This window comes from Struthio camelus, chromosome 1, assembly GCF_040807025.1.
Source record: "Struthio camelus isolate bStrCam1 chromosome 1, bStrCam1.hap1, whole genome shotgun sequence".
NCBI classification, from domain to species: Eukaryota; Metazoa; Chordata; class Aves; order Struthioniformes; family Struthionidae; genus Struthio; species Struthio camelus.
This window is the reverse complement of record NC_090942.1, coordinates 43,360,413-43,380,192: the sequence shown is the minus strand read 5'-3', so window position 1 is coordinate 43,380,192 and position 19,780 is coordinate 43,360,413. Positions and strand designations below refer to the sequence as shown.

Here is a 19,780-nt window from a genome sequence, read left to right as displayed (position 1 = left end):
TCTCAAACCTGATGTTTGGGTTTTACTGCAGATAAGTTATTTGCTGCCAACAAAGATGGAACTCTCTGTATTCCTCCAGATTGCAATTATTTCTTTATAATTAAGAAATCAGTCCCTTGCTGTTTTCTCTCCTTAGGGATAATTATTTAATGTAAATGAGTCCTTCCTGCACAGACACTGCCTCTCTTTCTCAGGCTTTTCGCCTTTGCCAGGGCTGATTAAAAAGCCTGCCTACGGCCCAGAGCTCAGCTCGTGTTTGGGAATAAAACTGAAATCTGATGTTGCAATTGCAGCGGCATAAAGAGCTTCTTTGTGCTCTTTGTCACATGTTGAAAGGCTGAAACCTGCCTGCCCTGGAGGCTCACCGCCTCGCGGGTCAGAGGCCGGGATGTGCCCTTCTCCTGTGGCCGGCACCAGGCACCACCGCTGGGTCGCAAGCCCTACCCTGCTGCACGGAGAGGAAAACCCACTTTAGCCTCGAGCATCTGCCTGTGCCAGCTGAGGCATCTCTTATCTACTTTTCCCACTTGAACAACAGACTAGAAGAGCTGTTATCTGCTTAATTGTAAGGTTTGTTTTATACCTTTTCCTTGCCTTGACAGCAGATTGTTGTTACGAGGGAAGGAGAGTGAGCCACCTTTAGGCAACGTTCAGCAGATGTAGTTTACCGTTTAAGGGCTTTTAAGACACAGACTGTGTATTGATGGTGTTTAAATAGAAGAACGTCCCTGCAGCTTTTTTGTGTTTTGGCTAACAATTGGTATGCGAATGGTTTCACAAACCCCCGTCTATATCTGCTCGCCATACTCCCCGGTGTGGGGCTCCCTGCCTTCCCACGGCGCGCGAGTTGCCCATTTGGTAGACAAGGAGCTTTCCAGTTCCTGCCCTTCCTTTCTCCCCGGGTGTGCTGCACTTCCTGCAGTTTGCACCAGTAACACCAGCCAGCCCAGAGCCTGCAAGAGCTGACTGGCGGGCTTTCCCTGGCCTCCGCTTTGCATTGCTCTCCATGGCAGGAGACATTGCTGTGGCCGTGGGCTGCCAGGTGATGCTGCTGCCGCTGGATCCCTGCATCCCAAGGTGCTGAGTGAGGAGCCGGCGTCTCGCTCATGAAGGAGAGTGACCCACTGAGGGCTCCTCTGGAGAAAGCACCCCCAAATTTTAAGACAAACGCTCCACGATGTCACACTTAAGATATCTCATCGTGGGATAGCTAGAGACTTAAAAAGCATTTGAAGAAGGAGCTTCTTCCTGCTCCCACTGGAAGTGAGTTTGTTCAGTCAGCAGGATGCTCCCGGGCAGGCACCACGCTCCTGTGCTCCCAGCCTGGTTGATCTCCACCAAGTACATCACTGCTAGAGGGGTTGGCCAGGATGCTGCAAACTAGGAATCTCCAATTCCTGCAGCCAAGGTTTAAACAAGAGAGTAAAACCAAGCCTTTGTTTATCTTTACATCTTGGCACCTCCCTGAATTTTAGAAGAGATGAACGCATAACTCCTGTAGAAACTGCTGAGTGCTCAACACTTGCAAAACCAGATATAATACATAATTGAAGTCAAACTTAGTCTACTGTTTTCGGATGTTTTGTTTAAAGCTTGATTGTAGTGTCATACGTGACTTGCCCTGTTCACTCTGATGTCCTCATCACCTACCAAGTTTCCTGCGGGCACCATTAACAGTTGCCTGTAGAGACACATATAATAGTACACATCAATTTGATATGGAAAAATAGCCATGTAAAAAAGAGGGGCAAAGGAACACTATTTCCATTTCTTGATGCTCAGACGACAGTGATTATATAGCTACTTCAAATATTTAGTTTTTGTAGGAAAAAATATAAGAGCTTATTCCTTTTTTCTGGATTTCCTGGTCACAAAACTTACTAGTTAACAAACACGTTTTAACCATTCTGTGATGAAGGTGGTTCTTAGAGGGAAGCTGAAGCTAGGAATCTCTTCTGTGAACAAACAGATGTATTTGGAGACTATCCTCATCTTAGGGCACTTTTACTACTGAGAGGAAATTTCTGAAAGCATTTAAGTTACTATGAGGCATGCACGTCCAATTCAGTAAGCATTTGAAAAAAAAATTAATTATGCAAGTACCATTTGTAACCCAGTCAGTCTTTGGAAGTCTTTTGTTTTTTACGTAGTCTGTACTCAGGATAAACTCTAATGCAAGTAAAAGAAGGTGAAACTGTGGTAATTATTTCAAATTGGGCCACAGATATTAACTAATTAGTTAACATGATGGTTCAAATTCTGTGCTCTTCAAGGACTATGGAATTTGGACATAGTTGTAGCAGAGTTTAACTGAGTGCTAATTGCATTAGGAATAAAGCTCACTTCTTGTAATTTTGCCAGGAACATTTTCGCAAATAATTAGGGTTTAGGCAAACAGATGAACAGGAACCATGCAAGTATCACTGTAGGATCATCAGTTGAAAATTACAGTCTTCAAAGCTCTTGCGAAAATGTTAATTGATCTTAGGGGACCTTAAAATTGCAAGGCCCTGAAGGAGTGCCCACATGGATGGGCTCCAGCCTCTGTACACCGAGGGCCAGCTGGACCAAGCCAGCTCGGCCCCACAAGCTGCCCAGCCAAGCTGGTGCGATGCTACATCAGAGATGCCGGTCTTCTCGCTGTCCCACATCCCGATAGCTGGTGGGAGCCCTTGGCACCTTCTGGCTGATGTAGCCAGGACCACTCTGGGATGGCCTTACGGGTGCTCATCCATCCAAGGTACTTATGAAGGATCTTGCTGATTAGGCTCATGACATCTCCTGGTCAGTTGGATATGTTAAAACTTTGGAAGATATGGCTCCATCTGTAAAAGCATCTGTGCCCGTTTAATCGTTATCTTTTCCCTTTCTCTCTGGACTTCTCACTTGTGCTCTGCTCCATCAGGGAGAAGACATGGCATGATGCCTGTCTGGCAAGGGTTAACATTTAGGCTGCCTAGTGCAAATATTTGTGGTGACCTCTTTGAAATTTGCTTTTTACAGATATTCTTTTAAGAGTTTCATAAAATATGAATGTCTAGTGAGCGTCTCTGTCAGAAAGCAAATTTACCAAACGTTTGGGGAAGAGAACACTTAAGAAGACATGATAAGAGCAAAAGTGAATTCAGCTGCTAGCCTGAGTGAATATTCTTAGACATTTCTGTTTTAATTATCTGCCTAACTTTTAATCTCTCTTTTGAAGACATAACTAGAATACTATGCACATCAGCAGATGGGAATTAATTAATTGTGCACGCAGAAGAAAACATCACCTTCTTGAAGTTTAGGCTGTCATGCCGTGAACGGTTAGGATCTGATTTCTCAAGCTGGTAGATAAGTCAATATGCACGTAAGCTACAGTGTGAGTTTCCAGAGCACCTGGGTAGGTTCAGTTTCTAAAGCCTCCTGGGTTCAGTAGGAGAAAAATCATATATCCATAGTCCAAAGGGACTTGGACATCTGTGACTGTCCTGACAAGGGGAATATCTTCTTTCTGGTCTCTGTTATAGAGGTTTTCACTTTACGTAATCAGGTTATTTTCTTGCTTAATTTCTGTCTTGCCTCATGGCCTTCTAAGCCCCGTCTGCCCGGGAGTCCTGCTTCATGAGGAGGGACGGGGGGGAGTATTTCCCCCAGTGCCTCTCCACAGTTACAGCACAGTCTCTAGGTTGACATTTAGGATCTGTTATGGTCAGAATGGATTTGAAGGTCCGCAAGCTGAGGAGGGAGTTGAACTCAGAGGTCTCACTTCCCCGGTGAATATTCTAGCACCAAGGCCAAACCCTAGATGTTACTGTATCTTTTGAAGATACTTGACGAGGCAGCGTTTTTATTAGGTATTTTATTTTGCATTTCTTTCAACAGATTTTTTTTTACGAACAGATAAAATTTGTGGTAGAAATGCTGAGTTTGTGGGCCTAGAGCTGGGCGTTTCGTTGCTAGGCACAGCAACACAACGCTGAGAGCTCTGTGGATCTGGCAGGAGTTTTACTAGCAGCAAAACAATTTCGTGGAAAATCCCACTAGGCTTTGCTGTTACTTTAAATCCTTAATTACTTAGCTGTAGCTAGGCCTCAGGTTCAAGAGCAACTTTACTTATCTGTGTAATTTCTTTGAGCTCAGTGGTACAAGTGCTTAATATGATGCAGCTTCTTATGTCTTAATGAGACTTAAGGTATTTCATGCTGCTCCTTCGTCTATGGAGGATGTTACTTGGTGAACAGGATAACTAGTGTGTGTATGCATGTAGCGGGCGTGCTTTGACAGTCCTGCTACTACATCATCTTTCCTTAATATGTGGAAATAAGGTATTTACACAGTTTTTTTCTTAGTTAGTTATAAACATCAAAAAATATATGCACTCTTTACTGTGTCTTTCCATTGCAGTAACTTTTCTTGTTTAGTTGACTGTCTCTGTAAGAATAGATCGGAGGCACAACTGATCAAACAAAAGCTCTTGGAAATGAGCCAGTTTGATTAATTAGTTAGCCATTTCCTAGCGGTAGTTTTAATCTAACGAACACTAGTCAGTCAGTAGCAGAACAGATTGTGGTGTGACTTGATACACGTAATTATACTCTGCATAGGTCGTGTTTTTTTCAAGCAGGCTCCTGTTCAAGAATGAAGGCATGTCATAATTGATCAGCTTTTAATCTCTCTGCTGTGTGGCCTCATAAATAGACTGTTAGTATGCATTTATTACAACATCTGAGAATGCTTCACAAAATCAAATTTGATATTAATTCTTTAGGTAACTCTCTAGAAATAAATCTTCAGAGAGCGATGAATAATATTAATGCAGTCATCACTTCTGATTGATTCCTTCTCCGCTGGCAAAAATGAGCTTTAATTGCTGGTAGCCTGAGGCAAAGTCAAGATGCTGCAAATGTTCCCAAAACAGTAAATTTCAGATGACTACTCAGTGATGGATGTTTAGTAGAGGTACCAACGCGGTCTTATTTTGTGCTAGCGCAGCTACTTCAGGGAGAGCAAAAAGGAAGGTTTCTGTGGATATTGTTATACCCCCAGAAGAGAAGCAGCCTTACTAGGTTAAAAGTGATCTTCTACTTACTGTCTCCCACTTCCCTCACAAAACCTGAGCAGCGCAAATGCTTTTGTAACGCATCTCTACCGCTTGCTAGTTCCCCGTTATTGACCACCGCAACGCAACGTCCATGCGGAGATGAGACCTGAGGTGGTGCTGCTTTTCTGAGCCTGGTGCTGGCAGTTCAATGAATGCTGAAACAATAGAAATGTCTCTGTTCAGACTTCCCATCCTAAAGGCTCCCTTCAGACAAACCAGTGAGAATTATACAGGGGAGCAAGTTGTCCTGATGAATATTTCCAAGCCTAGGTGATGGGGAAGGAGGAGCGGGCCACCCTTTCCTCCGGGGCAAGCCTAGCATTTACACTGGAGGATGCCATTTCCTCCTGAGCTGACCGCAGAGCAGATCAACCTTTAACAAAGACTGACGTGGAGGAGGCAGCTCTTTCCAGGGCAGATCTCGCTGAAAATAGCTTTATGTCCTCTGCAGCTGTGGAAAGGCAGCCTGCTGTCGAGGCACTGCCAGTGCAGGGGCCCTCCCGGCCGGACCCAGCTTGCACGAGGGCTGTGCCTTCCCGTCGGCTTCCCGGGCATCGGGTCCAGCAGCACGGGTCTGCGTGCAGGCCTGCTCTGCCTTTGCACCTTTGACTTCGCAGCCCCAAGAACGGGACTGCATGTGTCCCCCAAAGTCCCTACCACCTCTCGAGGAGAGCAGCATCTCCTCATTCGGCTGGTGTCCATTTTGCTGACAAGTGCAGCCTTTCGCGATGCCTGGCCCAGTCCCGATGGGGATTTACTAGGAGAGGGGGCTGAAGAAGTTATCTCCTCTCCTCCCCACCCACATTAGCAACACGGGCACCAGTAGTCACCTGGCTGTGCACCCTGAGACCCTCTTCCTATACTAGGGTTACAACTGCTTCCAGGCGTCCAGCTCTGCCGGTATCAGAGCTGCAGCATAGGCAAACACTGCAATGATTTGTGTGCGCATAAATGAAATGATGCACTTAAAAATCTACCCAAATGAGTGGATGCTTTGTTTTTTTCCTAACAGCTACGCTGTAGATCAAAGTTAAATTAATTTGGGAAATCCTATGGCTTGCATTATGCAGATGAAATTAGATGATCATATTGTTCCCTTCTGGCCCCGTAATCTATGACTGAGGTTTTGTTAAATACATGACTCTTTCTTGGTTATGTAGGTTTTTCAGAAAAGTGCTATTATTTTTTCGCGTAAATACAACCAGAGGAAGACGGCTTCTGATTTATACACAATCAATACTCCCTTCTGATTGAACTCTGTGCTGCAACGCCGTAATTATATTCATGGATTTTGTGTAGGTGTGAGACAGGAAGCAATTATCAGCCGCAGCCATGAAAGAATATAAAAGAAATCACACTTTCCTTTGGAACCATAACGTTAATGACATTAGATAATGTCAGCTGCTTTCACATGACTTCTGATAACTGTTGTGTAGCTGAGGAAAAATTAACAGCAGATAGAGCTAAAATCAGTGAGAGCAGTGATTTAATAACATCAGCTTGAATTCAGTGTGCTGCAGTGTTTTGGGCTTTACTTTATCGGGAAAAAAAACATGGTTTTCATTTGAATCAGAACAGGCAATGACTTTTAGTTCAAGTATTTTTTCTTCTGCTTAGCTGATACTTAATCACGGTTGTAAGTTATTCCTCAGCGAGTCTCTGCAGTGGCAGGTGCTGCAGGAGCATTTGAAGAAAGTGTCATCAAGGCAGTTTCACTGGGAAAAGAGCTAGCAAAATAAATGCATAAACAATCTTGCGGAGAAAGACCTGAATCTGAGAGAGAGAGAGACCCTATTGGGTTTAGGGTCTCTCAGAGTTCACTGAACTGATTTGCCCCTTCCCTTGTTTTGTAAGGTGCTTTTAAAGTGATGTTTTATCACGGACCTTGTATCACATCACACTTATTATATCATAGACTAAAGGGCTTCTATTTATGGCTGTACCTTGTTTCCAGCTCTAAGAGGGCCACTTCCAGCCAGCTTTAAAGCTGATGTGCCTGAAGTGGGATTTTTTTTTCTTAATGATAGTAATTAACCTTTCAATTGCCAACTTTGCTCTTGCTTATTCCTTTCCATCAATGCTTTTTTTTCTGTGTATATAAAAATACCCATCTTTTCAGGAAACCGTGACCTGCTAATCCATGTGTTTGCGCTTGCTAAGTAGCTCATTTAGGGTATAAGGCCAGGAATGTGCTGGCCCTGTAGGATGCATTAATTTTTCTTTTCCCCATCTGGGTTGAGATTTTTGCATTAAATTTGACATTCAAGTGCCAAAGTAGATTGTCAAAATCTTAAGAAATTATAATGTTCACAGATCTCACTGCAAGAACGCTTTTGAAAATCTGACGTTAGCCAGTGATAAGCAGGGATCCCTCAGGCTTTCAACGAATACGCAGCAGCTAGGCTAATTCACACTGCTGAGATAAATAACATACTTCCGAACGCAGATTGGTCAGGCTGTCCCTGTAATAAAACACCTTGAATCTGTGCTGCTTTCATTCAATTAAACTGCAGCGCAGGAAATGGCTGGGAACGGCAATGAGCAAACGCTGAGGGAAGCTTCGCATTGCTACCGAGTCCAAAATAACCAAAGTCTTTTTTTTGCTACAAAGCAGGCAGCCACTTAAAAAATAAATACCCCAGCAGCTAGGATGCCGTTTTGCGAGAGCTAATCCCCCCTCGGCCCCTCCCTCAGCCGGCTGGGCTCCGTGCCTTTTTTATTTTGGATTTACGCTGCTGGTGGGAATGTACATTCCTTGTGATTTCAAACAGCTGGATCCCGAATCGAGCGCTCGGGCTCCCAAAGTTCAAGCCAGATGTATGTGAGATGTACATAAACACGGGCACAAATAAATAGATAAATAAATAAGCCCACGGGCTTTGCAGCGCGCTCCCCCTTTGTTTCGGGCCCCTGCTACTTGGAGGGGATTTCGGTGCTCTCAGGTTTCTGGGAAACCCTAGATCAACTAATGAAAAGCCAGAAAGGCTTGAATGCTGCAGTGTCTGATTTCCGGGAAGGATCCCAACAGCTGGACTCTTCTCTGCAGGATGCTGCATGTTGCTTTGCAAAGAGCCCCCAGCACTTGAACCCAAAGAGGCCGGGCAGGAGTGTGTAGGTGTAAGATGCGCAGACACAGAGGGATACGTCAGCCTCTGAGCGCACAGCCTGAATATTGGGGTTTTGGTGGTGGATTTTTCTTTCTTTCTTCTTTTGGGTGTGGGGGAAGGAGAACATATTTCTCCTTCTCACTCGTAGCTCTTTTCTTTCGTCATTCATTGCAATCTTGAGCTTCCTGTATTTGGGTAAATAATGTTATCATCTGTTTCCAGAAATGGTTTGGGACAAATTCTTCTTGGAAGTCCTTCCCACGCAGTTATATTTCGGTGTCCTTTATTTCCCAGGCAGGCAGTGAGACCTCATGGTTAGCGTATATCAGTTTCCCCTCCCCACCCATCAGCTGTCTCCTGCACTGAGATAGGGCCACCTAATGTGATGTGTTGTAACCAAGAAATAATCATCAGCAGTGTTTGCCACACCACAGTTAGGGGCACATGCATTTTCACTGACAAAACAGGCCTGAGAAACTGCAAACAAAATAAAATAAAGTTGAAAGTAAAGATTTCTGAACTAGCAGCTCTCAGCTTTTCTGATGCGGGAGATGAGTGCTTGCTGTGGCTGGGGCAAGCACGAGACGGGCTCGCTGCGGAGGACGAAGGGCACCTTCCCGCTACGGCCGCTGGCCGCTGCCCCCTGTGCCAGGGACCATTCACGTCCCTCCGTCCCTCCGGCTATGGGGCTTCGGGCCACCCTCCCAGGGACTGTTTTCACCTCTCTCAACTCGCCTGCTCCTCTTGGCACACCTGATCATAACAGTACCCAGGAGGCTGGTTTTGCTGCGCGAGTCGTAGTAACTTTTCCTTGAGGAGCTGTTAAATGAGTCACCAGAGGGAAAAAAAAAAGAGTGTGTTGCTACATGCCTAAGCCAGATGTGCCAGGTTCTTTGAAACGAGGGACTGCAAGTAGTTATTGCGTGCAATAAAATGCAAGTTTTACTGCTCCATTGTTCTCCCATTTGTTCGAAGCAGAAAAGCTTTGTAATAGAAGCATGACACACTTAAATATTTTTGCTTAATTGGTTTGCCTAGCTTGTGAGGGAGATCCAAGAACATGATTTTTGGCAAAGGGCAAAAAGAATTAAAAATATTTTTCTCCAGTTTTCTCTGCTGGACGTTACCTTCTTATTGTACCCATGGAAAGGAGACCTGCTACAGGCCTTTCCTTGATAACGGTGAGCAGTATCCACCGGCTGCAGATAAGCAAAGCTGCCCAGTTGGAGTGCAAATGGGGGAGACGTGACACTGCATGCTTCACGCCGCTGCACCTTGGGGAACGGTGAGGAGCTGTGCACGGAGAGCTGGCTCGGGGTGTTTTGGCTGCCAGCATCTGTGGAAGCTCCTGTTAAAAGTGAACTCTATAATGCATCCTTAATGAGCATAATTATCATAATTAGCAAGATTACAGATGATCTTAGGCCCCGTGTTGGCACGCACTGCAGATACCTTTGGCATAGCCAAGAAACTTAGATTGCGTGCGCACAACGTGCCTTGGAAAGCCAGAGCGAGGGACAGCACCGCCGCGGGAGGGAGGATAGCGTTCACAAAGGGAACAATACTCTCTAAAGGAAAAGCATTTCTGGTTAGTTTTGCAGAATTAAAATAAACTGAAAGGGGAACGGAGAAGTCGGTGAGCTGATGCTGTAAGCATGGCTTAGGAAGGGCCCTTGACCTTGTTTTGCGACGGGATATTTTGCTATGGAAAGAAACAGCTTCTCTGCTGTACAGAGGCGTTTTTATTAGCCAGCTAGTCGGAGGAGAATGAGGAAGGCTGGGAGAAAGGAGATCTCTGCCAAGTTGAGTCTCTGCTTTTTATGAGGTTCATGCCTTAACTGGTCACGTTTCAGATCTCTGATAAAAGCGTCCCCCTGGCCTCATCTGGACAGCAGGCTCAAGCTCTGCAGCTACGCTCTCCCAAGGTGTTTCAGTTGCAAGCTGTGCAGGATGTAGGAGAAGCAATAGGAACAAAAGTAACTCGTTCTTACTTATTTTGTTTCCTGCCTGTTTCCAATTTCACAGGACGGCAGCACGTAGGGGAAACAACTCTGTCTCTGTGAGGGAGGTTAAGCTTCAGAATAGGGCATAAAAACAGCTGATATTTTAAGACAGATGATTAGAATAGACATCTGCAAAGCTAGGAAGCTACAGCTGCTTAATGCAGCTTGGAGAGATGAATCAGCAGGTTCAGGTACAGACATTGTCCTAACGTACTTCAGCTCTGGTATTTTGACGCACATGTAGTAATGTATATTGAGACAGTATAAGGGGGCTCCCGTAGTTAAATTACACTGTTGATCACAGGATATCTGGTGCTGCTTTCCAATATTCACAGCGGGGCTGGTAGTCTGGTGCGCTGTGCCGGGGGTCTGTCCTGCTCAATTTTCACTTTCATGTCAGCGAAGCTAAAGGCACTCTTTCCATCCCAGGCTGCCCCCTCTCTGCCCCCACGGCCGCGGAGGAGACACCTAGCCTGCCCGGGTGGAACAGCTTGGATCGTAGTAAATCACATTTTTTAAGACAGGAGGAATGCAAGGGTTTGAAACCAGATGGGAAATGTTAAGGGGCAGCGGCACTTAGCGGGGGCAATGCTAGCTGGGAGGGCTCCTCTGCTGTTTTGAGAATAGGATTTTTCACCACGAACGAAGAGCAGGCTGTTCTGTAGTGCTCAGGGCTAACTTCAGCATCTCCAAATGCATCCACAGAGAGCCACATCCCATTGACTTCTGCCCCCAACCCCATCTCTGGAGAGAAGAGAGAGAGGATAATTATTTCTTCTACCGCCAAGAGTTGAAGAGGATTTATACTGTGGAAATACCTGTAACGGGGACGCAGCGTTGTGCTCTGTGGAAGCGCTGTGCCTCCCAACCCTCTGAAACAGCCTGTTTGCTCTGTGCTGGCTGATTGCAGTGGCAGGTGAAAGGGGTACTTAATATATTGTAATGTGAATTCCTAACTCTTTGCTTTGCGTCCTTATCAAAGTCAGCAATAGCATTACCTGCCCGGCCTGTCATTGCGGAGAAAGTCTCTCTGTTGAGAGCCTCACACTTTGACCCCCATTATGAAAAGGTAGGTTATGTTCCCATAAAGAGCCATCTTGATAAGCTGGCTCAAAGGAGTCATGTGTGTGCTTAGTAAACCACGTTGATTAGCTTTCAGTATAAACGGGAACTTAGTCCCTTGGGGTTTGCCCTGTCTAAAATAGCTTGTTATTCAGTATGCTGGAAAGGGCTTGTCCCATAATTGAAGTAATTTTGGGGTGTACATGGGCATCTGTAGCAGCACGGCCACAGCAGCGAGGACTGGGAAGCCCTTCTGCGAGAAGGAGGAAAACTCATGCTACTACGGCCAACAGGAAGTATCTGAGATAGATCACCTGAAGCTAAGCACAGTGCATCCGTTTTCAAAGCGTGCCTTTTATTTTCTTGAGGGCTATGCAGTCCTTTGCTGGCATTTTGGTTTGTGTTCTGGCCTCTCTTTAGTCTTCTGCTCTGATAAAGATTTGTGTGAGTAGGAAGTTTTCTCCTAAGAAGGTCTGGGCTTTGTAACTGGGCTGTCAGACAGTTACTGCCACATTTGCTCTGTTTTTTGAGAACTGCCCTGTGGGATAACTGCTCTCACTGCTTGCTGACCCTTTGCATGGAGGCATCAGCCCTTTGAGGGGCCCGTGAGCATGGCGGGGACATGTTAGGAAGAAGCCGGGGCATCGCCCGCTGCTGGTGGGCAACCCTGGGGGAGCCTCAGCTCAGATGCTCTTGCCTCAGGGGTGGCTGCACTTACCGCGTCCCTCCCTTGGGGACAAGTCATGCTTTTCTATGAATGGCCTGGCTCTCTGGGCCGCATGCTAGAGGCAATCTCTTGCCACCTATCAGTCTCCTTTTAAAGATTAATACTAAATATCCCATCCTTGGCGTTGATTTTCATTTTTGAACCTCTGCATTAAAGGCAGGTTTTCTATTGGGACTTCAGCTATGAGGGCTTCAAGGCATTGTTGAACATTGGCGTAGCAAGTTCCCACTTTTTTTCCCTGCTTTTTTGCTTAGGATCTCTTGTCTTTAACCCAGTGAGTATTAACTAAGATTCTCAATATAATTTTGTCTATTTCTGTAAACAATTTTGAACAAAAGGAATGGTATCCAGTGTTCTAGTTATTACAGAAACATGAATTTCTAAATATTTACTAAATTAGCAAATTAGCCAAAAAAAAAAAAAATCCCCAAGGGAGACAGACTGGCAGTGATGTCAGCGCATGTTAAGTGGTCTGTTGGAGCAAATGCATTTTTATGCTCTTGGGGATAATTAGTATTTGCAGCAGGATCTGACAAACACAACGCTGACATCAGAGGTACCCCAATTTGTATCACTCGCTGCCAAAAACACCAACTGATTTGAGGACGGAGCTGGGATTGCAGTTTTCCCGCAGAAATGGCCTTGCTGCCGAGTAGCAGTCAGTTTTGGAGCATGCCACCGATGCTACATGGCGTAGTCCTCGCCTCAGAAAAGCACTGCTCGATGCTTGACCTGTCTCGCTTTGCGGAGGGCAGGCTGATGCCTGCCCGGTGCTGCTGAGCCAGGACGGCACAGGAAGTTACAGGGCAGGGTAGGAGGCCACCCAGCCCTGGGTGATTGATAGTGCCTGGCAATAACCATCAGAGTAGAGTCTCCTTTCTCTGAAACACTTAAGTTTTATTATCTTATCTGTTTTCTTATGTTGTTTAAAATGAACCATCACTTTTTTTTTTTTAACAAGACAACTTTCCCTGAGCATTGATAAAAATCTTTGAAATTGCAGAAGGATATTTTGTATAAAACTAGTAAGGCACTGACTATAACATATAGTGAAATCAAGGTAATATAAGAAAAACCCAGGAGGAAAGAAGTATGAAATAACGGTAAATCAAGCCAGGGACAAAAGTTAGTTTTATAGAGATCCAAAAGGAGACAAAAAGTTACGTGACTTGACCGAGGCAATGCGATTAGTCACACAGCACAGATGGAAACTCCCGTGAAAAGCTCATACTGCTCACCCCTGGTCCCTCCCTGCCTCCCCAGTGATTCCCCAAGGGGAAAGTCCAGACCAGCCTGGTCCCAGGGTTGCACAGGGGCTGCAGGGTGAGGGGCTACGGCTCATGATGTGAACTAGCTGGTCCCGCATGACTCTTGCTTTACGTGATAGTGTTGCACGATGTCACGTTGGGATGGAAGGAGCTTGCTGCTTCCTCCCCACTGATTCAGAGGAGTCCTGATCTCGGGGCTTCATGCTTGGGGAAGGGAAAACGCAGTCTGGGGGTCTGTTTGACCCCTGAGGTGAACTTCGTGCCTCCACCCACTCCCAGCGGTGGGTGGAGATATCACCGATTTCATAACAACAGGAGTATCATGTGGGATTTTGATATATTGGGAAAAGTTTGACTGTGACATGCCACTTACAGAACATCCAACATGAGTAGCTATTTTTGCCCCAATTTCCTCAAATTAGTTGTGGCTACTGTTATAGAAAAACAGTAGCAAAACGCTGCTTTGCAAACGTTGAGTGCTGTGTGATTAACAGTCGTGTTTTTTGAAGCTCTTTGGCCATTTAGGGGGAAATTAGTTCATGCCAATATTTTGCGATGGATTAAACCATGAAACTTGGCAAAGCAGCTCTGTCCTTGGCTGTGGCATGGCCCCTATGCCTCTCTGGCTCTATGCCATGTGGGGTCTTAAATGCAGGTGGGTTACTCCACCTGGTTCTGTAACCTGATGAGTGAAGGCTGCTGGCTTTGCAGATCCGAGTTGCTTGGTTTTGGACAGGGACCTTGGCGAGGCGTTGCAGTGACAGAGGAGCCAAAGTGACCTGTTTGCAGTCATGAGCAACACAACCCAGGCAAAGTCTGCAATGATCCTCTCTACAGGGAGAGGGTGTTTAGTTTCCTTGCTCACCATCTTTTTCCACCTCACCAAGTGGCTGTGATTTTAACCACAAGTATGCTTGGAAAATGTAGGAAAATACAGCCGTGTGGTTAATCTAGGTTAACATACTCCCATGAGAAATCACCACTCCTCATAGTGGCTGCCTTCTCAGTCTGGTCTAGGTGAGGTAGTCCTCATCCACTGCCTGCATACGTTCAACCTCCATGGACAGCCCCTGTATTTCTGTTTCTCAGGCTCATTTTGCTTCTAAAGAGTTGTTCCCACCTCACTAAAGTTAAAATTCTGCTTCCTAAGTATTTTTGGTATTCCCACCCCTCTCTGCTTTATTGCTTTCTTCTGCTGTGGGCATGGAGCTCAGTTGAACGGGTGGCCTGAAGTGACCTGCACCTACCCTGTTATCTCACTCCCTAATCAACAGTAATCTACATCACAACATCCTGACAGACAGCCTTTCCTGCTGGGAACAGCCCCTGCTCTCACACAGGCTCAATCGCAGCTCTCTTCTGGAGAGAGAAAATGAGAGGCTGCCAAGAGAGCACAGTTTTCAAGCAGAGCTTCCAAAAGATAGAGTGTTAGGGGAAGGAAAATTAAATATTGCTTGCCTGTGCCTTTGCGCAGCTGCAGTTTTCTAGGATGTGTTGACTTAGGAAAGTCTTTCTTTGTGTAGCCCTCTTTCAGATGTTGCTTAAGTGCAAATATGGCCTGTTAGTTCAAATTTAGTAACAATCAGGATTGATGGAAAATCTCATACTAGGATGCGACAAAGAAATTCAATTACATACATACACTTGATTTCTATGCTAATAAGACTTACAGTAGTGCAAAAGAAACCGCATTCTTGACTACAGTGGCAGCTGGGTTTTGTCACTGAATACTGTGTTGGCAGCATACTAATGACTCATTTCTGACTGCCGACAGCTTATCGGGTGACTTTGCGCAGTGATTTAAAGCCCGGTGCCAAGGCCACAGGAGTCGGTGCACCAAACCTGGGACCCATCTGAAGATGGTAAGAAGTATACTGAGGAGTGCAACAGGGCCAGGCGTTGGGCTGATGAACACATGAACACCGCAGTTAACTTTGGCGAGTATGGGATTGGGCAGACAATCTCAATGTGCTTTCTCACCTGAGAAACAGGTGATGCAAATAGGCTACATTCATGTTTGCAGTTAGATACAAAATGGTGCGTTTTTTTGTGAAGGGGGAAGGAAAAGGGGAAGTTGAAGGAAACTATTATTTTTGTTAAGTTACAAACAAGCAAATATGGCTGTAATTCACAGAAAACCTCTCTTTCTCCTAAAATATGAAGAAGGTGGCAGAGGTGGACCCCCTCCTGGACCTTGCCATTGTAGTCAGGGTGTCTGAGTGGTGTGCAGGTGTGGTGGTGAGACGGTAATAATCTTTTAAATGCCACCTTAATTGTGTTCACAAAAAGCATGAGTGCATGAATGCACGTGGGTTAAAGGAAAGCTGCATCAGTAACTGCTAGTCAACTGGATTCTTCTTCCCTATCCCGTCTTGGGAAAGAGCCTTGAGTTTTCTCCTGAGCGCACAGAGAGAGTTTGCTCTTGAGAGCACAGAGTTTTCTGTGCTCTGAATACGGACAGCTGATAACTGCACCTTGTGCCCCTTTGAAGATAAGGGACAAAACAGAGCCCTGGTACAAGTAGGTATGAATCCCGGGGAGCCAGTTTACACCTGAAAGAGGTCCAAAACACAAACCTGGAGCAAGGCATCCCAATCAAATGTGAACGTGCCTTTTATTCAAAAGCTAGTGCGCTAACCTAACTCTGCGTCCAGCTGCCTTAGTGATGCAAAGGAGCAATAACAGCAAAATGAGGCCAGCGCAACCTGCCGTTTTGAGCATAGAGTGTAGCTTGAAGCTTGTCTTCCTTTCCTTGGTATTAAGGGAAAGAAACATCAGAAAATTAAAATCTGGGAGTAACCTGCTATGGGATGGTGGCCTTTTCTTGCACTTTCGGAAAGTTTAGAGTGTGACTGTGTGCATTCTTCTTTTTTATTTTCTTCTTCTTCTTTTTTTAATCTTTACCATAACAAGTATTTTCTTTTTCCCAAGCACTTCAGGAAAAACTCCAAAGCATGTTCATTTCCCATAGATGTATATATTGAGAAGTACTTTGTTCAGGGCCTGGGCACAGATAAAATTCATTCTGTAATTTATTTGTTCCAAGGCTTTTGAATGTTTGGAGTGCTCAGTTTTTTGTATATTTTTTTTGTTTTTTTTATTGCATAGTACATTAAAGGCTTTCTGCTAATTATTGCATTCTCACCTGGTATAAATTACAGCAGCCCCAGGACTCCTAGAGCTAATCTGATTTCAGCTAGTGGGCAATGTGGCCCATTGGAGCCTATTTGCGAAACAGGCACAGTCTCTTTAGCATGGTTTGTAGCAGTAGTTACATAGCTCTCTTTAGCAGTAGTTACACAGCTGCGTGGGAGGTGGATCCGACACGCGTGCTGCGTGGCTAAAGCAAATGGTGTATTGCTGCAGGTGATCAAATGCATGGCAGCACCCTAAATTTGCCCTAATGGGGTCTCCGAAATAACCGCTCTCTGGCAGAGTGGAGCCTCCCTCTGCCATCCCACTGCCCTGGCGTGACAGCATCAACCCCCGCACCCCGCCGCAGGCGGGCACCTGGATTTCGGGGGGTACAGGTGGGGCTGCAAACGCACCCGGATCTCCAGTGGGGTGGGAGGGTATTTTCACTCTGCATAAAAGCAAAGGCCTTGGCTGCAAAGCGATCCTGGCGTGGGAGCGGTATCGTCAGCGCACACCGAAGGGCTCCCGGAGCCCCAGCTGCCGGCTGCTCCCGCCGGCCCCACGGCGTCGCTGCCCGGCAGGCAGGGCAGGCACCGGCCTCCGAGCTCTGCAGGGTGAACAAATGCCTTTGTTTCCAAAAGCAAATAATGTTATCTTGGGGAAACTCTTTCGCACAGTTATTTGAACCAAACAGGAAGTCTGTGGCTTTAACTCGGCTATTAAAACGAGCATTTTGGTGTTTTTTCCAGAGGGTCAATGTTTTAATGAGATCTGCATGTTTAATGTTAAAAAAAGAAAATTTTCTATTAGAGCCATGCTATTGCATTATATTTACATACCTGTAATTATATGTACTTATACTGAGAGAGAGATAGGTATAAAGACAGACTTACAGTATTTATTCCCTTGCATTAAAGCTGGCCACACAGGAAAGCCGTAGGCGCAGAACAGCTCTGCAGGTTCATAATTCATGAAGATAAAGGAAATGGCAGGGAGGGGAGAAGGCAAAAGGAAGACAGAAAATCCGAAAGCTGTTGCCTTCAACGAAAGGCACCAGAGCCCTAAGGGTTACTCAGCTGCAAGCCTGTCACAGACGAGGCTTTGGCTCAGAATAGATAACCAAGCCGAGACAGGCTGGAGCTGGCTGGAAATGTCCAGAGGCGAGATGAGCGCAGTGCTGCAGACAAGAATAATTAGGACGGCATGGATGTACTGTACCAAACTCCTCCAAGGTTGTCTGAATCGCAGCAGGGTTGCCATCCCATCGGTGGCACGTCACCTGCATGCACCGCATCCTTGTTGGCCGGGGACAGACCATCAGTGTCTAAAAGCCCAGTGGGCTGGAGCTGGCTGATGCGAAGGGGTCAGGGCCGGCTGCGGTGGGTGCACGGCCACCCTTGAGGGTTGCTGCACACGGGTGCCCTGCTGGGACACCGTGCACTGGGACCCGGCCAGCGGAGATGCGTGAGGCCAGGCCCCATCACCGAGGTGCCCCCAAGCAGGAGGGTTTCTTGCTTAAAAAGTGCAGTGCTGGGCCGTGCCAGATAAACCCCCTCACAGGATATGGCAGCTGGAGCTTTGGGTTTCTTTCAACTCTGAGCAATTTTCTAGTGGATCCTTTTGCATTTTGACCTCATCAGGTTTCCAAGCTAATGCTCCATTAGCCTGAAACAAGATTCTTGCAGGATAGTTGCCGGCTCCAAAACTCAGTTCTGCTGGCCCGCATTTTTTGTGTTATTCTTGATAGACTGCAAAAATGCCTCCTTTTCTGGTGTTTCTCTGGAAAGCTTTGTGAGTGATAACAATCTATCAGCAATTGCTCTTTGTTCTCCAAAACATCCGGAGATCAGTCATGTCATCTACGCACCTGTATTCCAAAAAAATCAAATCACTGCTTGCCTATCTGAACATTAGTATTTTAGGGCAGGGCCCTAAAAAGGCAGGTAACCTATTTACTCAATGCTGTTATGAACCTCTGCTGTAAATTGCTGACTGCTGTGCCAAATTCCTATCAAACATGAAATTTTTCATGTTGAGTGTCTCTTTGAAGCTGATTTTTCATTTTCAAATTGCTGTCAAAATAGTTTCACTGCTCTCGAGAACGGAGCCAGGGAAGAATATACTGTTTTGCCTGTGTTAAAACATCCTGGCAGAATCGTATGCTTGTGCAGGTAAGGCACCTGGACACCCACTAGCGGCCTCACCAACGTGCCCGGGGAGCCACATGCGAGTCTGGAGTTTCAGGGTGCTTTTACTGTTAACAAACATTGATGGAACCCAGATATTCCCCAGGGCAAAGCGTCTCACCCCTGACTCGGGGTTCAAGGTGGGGGATGTCAAACAGATGCTGCTGCCAGTCCTCCCACAGCTGAAGAGGCAGAGGTCTGCTCACTTGATCCCTTGGCTCCCCTCCCCGGAAGGTGTCACTGGAACGAAGCACACTACAATTTGTGCCCCGGGGGGCTGGGTTTCTGCTTTTTTGATCCCAGAAAATTACATGCAATTCCCTTAAAAGCCTGAGAGGTTTGCAAAGCCTTACTGCAGCCCCCTGGGATGCTCTGATAGAGCCTTTAATTACATGGTCACACAGTATTTTTCCCCCCACAGGACTCCTGTGTCTTTCAGGGCTCAGGATGGCTGGTGCTTTTCTAATGAGCAGCTGTTCGATATTGGATTTTCTCCTCCTTTCTCAGTGTGTGGTTCTAGCGATGTTACTCAAGCCCTGGTATGAATACAGAATTATTAATTTATTTGTGTTTTTTGTAGCACTCCTGGCTGAACACCTCTGTGTTTCACAAATGTAATTTTGCAAGACTCAGGTGAAGTGGAGAGAGGAGAAACAAAGAGGAAGGTTAAGAAGAAGAACCCTGTTTCACTAATGTGTGAGGGGTCCTAATATCAGATACATATCTTGCAAAGTAAATATACAATCAATACAGAAATTCATTTCTTTATCTTAATCTTAATCTAACTGCCTGGGGGGACAATGGGCATCGGTGTGCATATGCTGACAGTAGGAGGTCTTGGTGCAACTGCAATGTAGACGGGTGAGCGGGGGCTGTGCAGCCCCTGCCCTTGGCATCAGATGGGGTGGGTGCCCGCTGCTCTGCAAGGCAGAAATGGAAGATTTCCATCTCCCTTTACCTGCCTTCTCCGCACTGGTAAAACTGCCACAGCTGGCATGTTTTAGCCACTTCCAGATCTTCAGAAAGGCGAGAAGGAAGGAGATGACAACCATAAGGGATTCTGTAATTTATGACCGGTCTTGCAGCACATTCTGATAAAGTCAACAGCATTTTTCAGTTGTGTGATGGGAACAAGTGGATTAGGCTGTTCAAAAGGATTCTCCGAAAGAACCAAGTTCTTAAGAGAGAGTTTCCTAAAAATCTCTGGAC

The 19,780-nt window shown here is 45.9% G+C and overlaps 1 long non-coding RNA gene across 1 annotated transcript in view; it reads left to right on the top strand.

Annotated features, from left to right (window-relative positions):
- Positions 1 to 443: 443 nt before the first annotated feature.
- The window catches only part of LOC138065770 (uncharacterized), an 80,091-nt gene continuing 60,754 nt past the window's right edge, over positions 444 to 19,780 (top strand). The window contains exon 1 of the long non-coding RNA XR_011138844.1: positions 444 to 565. This is a non-coding gene — a long non-coding RNA (uncharacterized lncRNA). The remainder of the gene's footprint in view (positions 566 to 19,780) is intronic.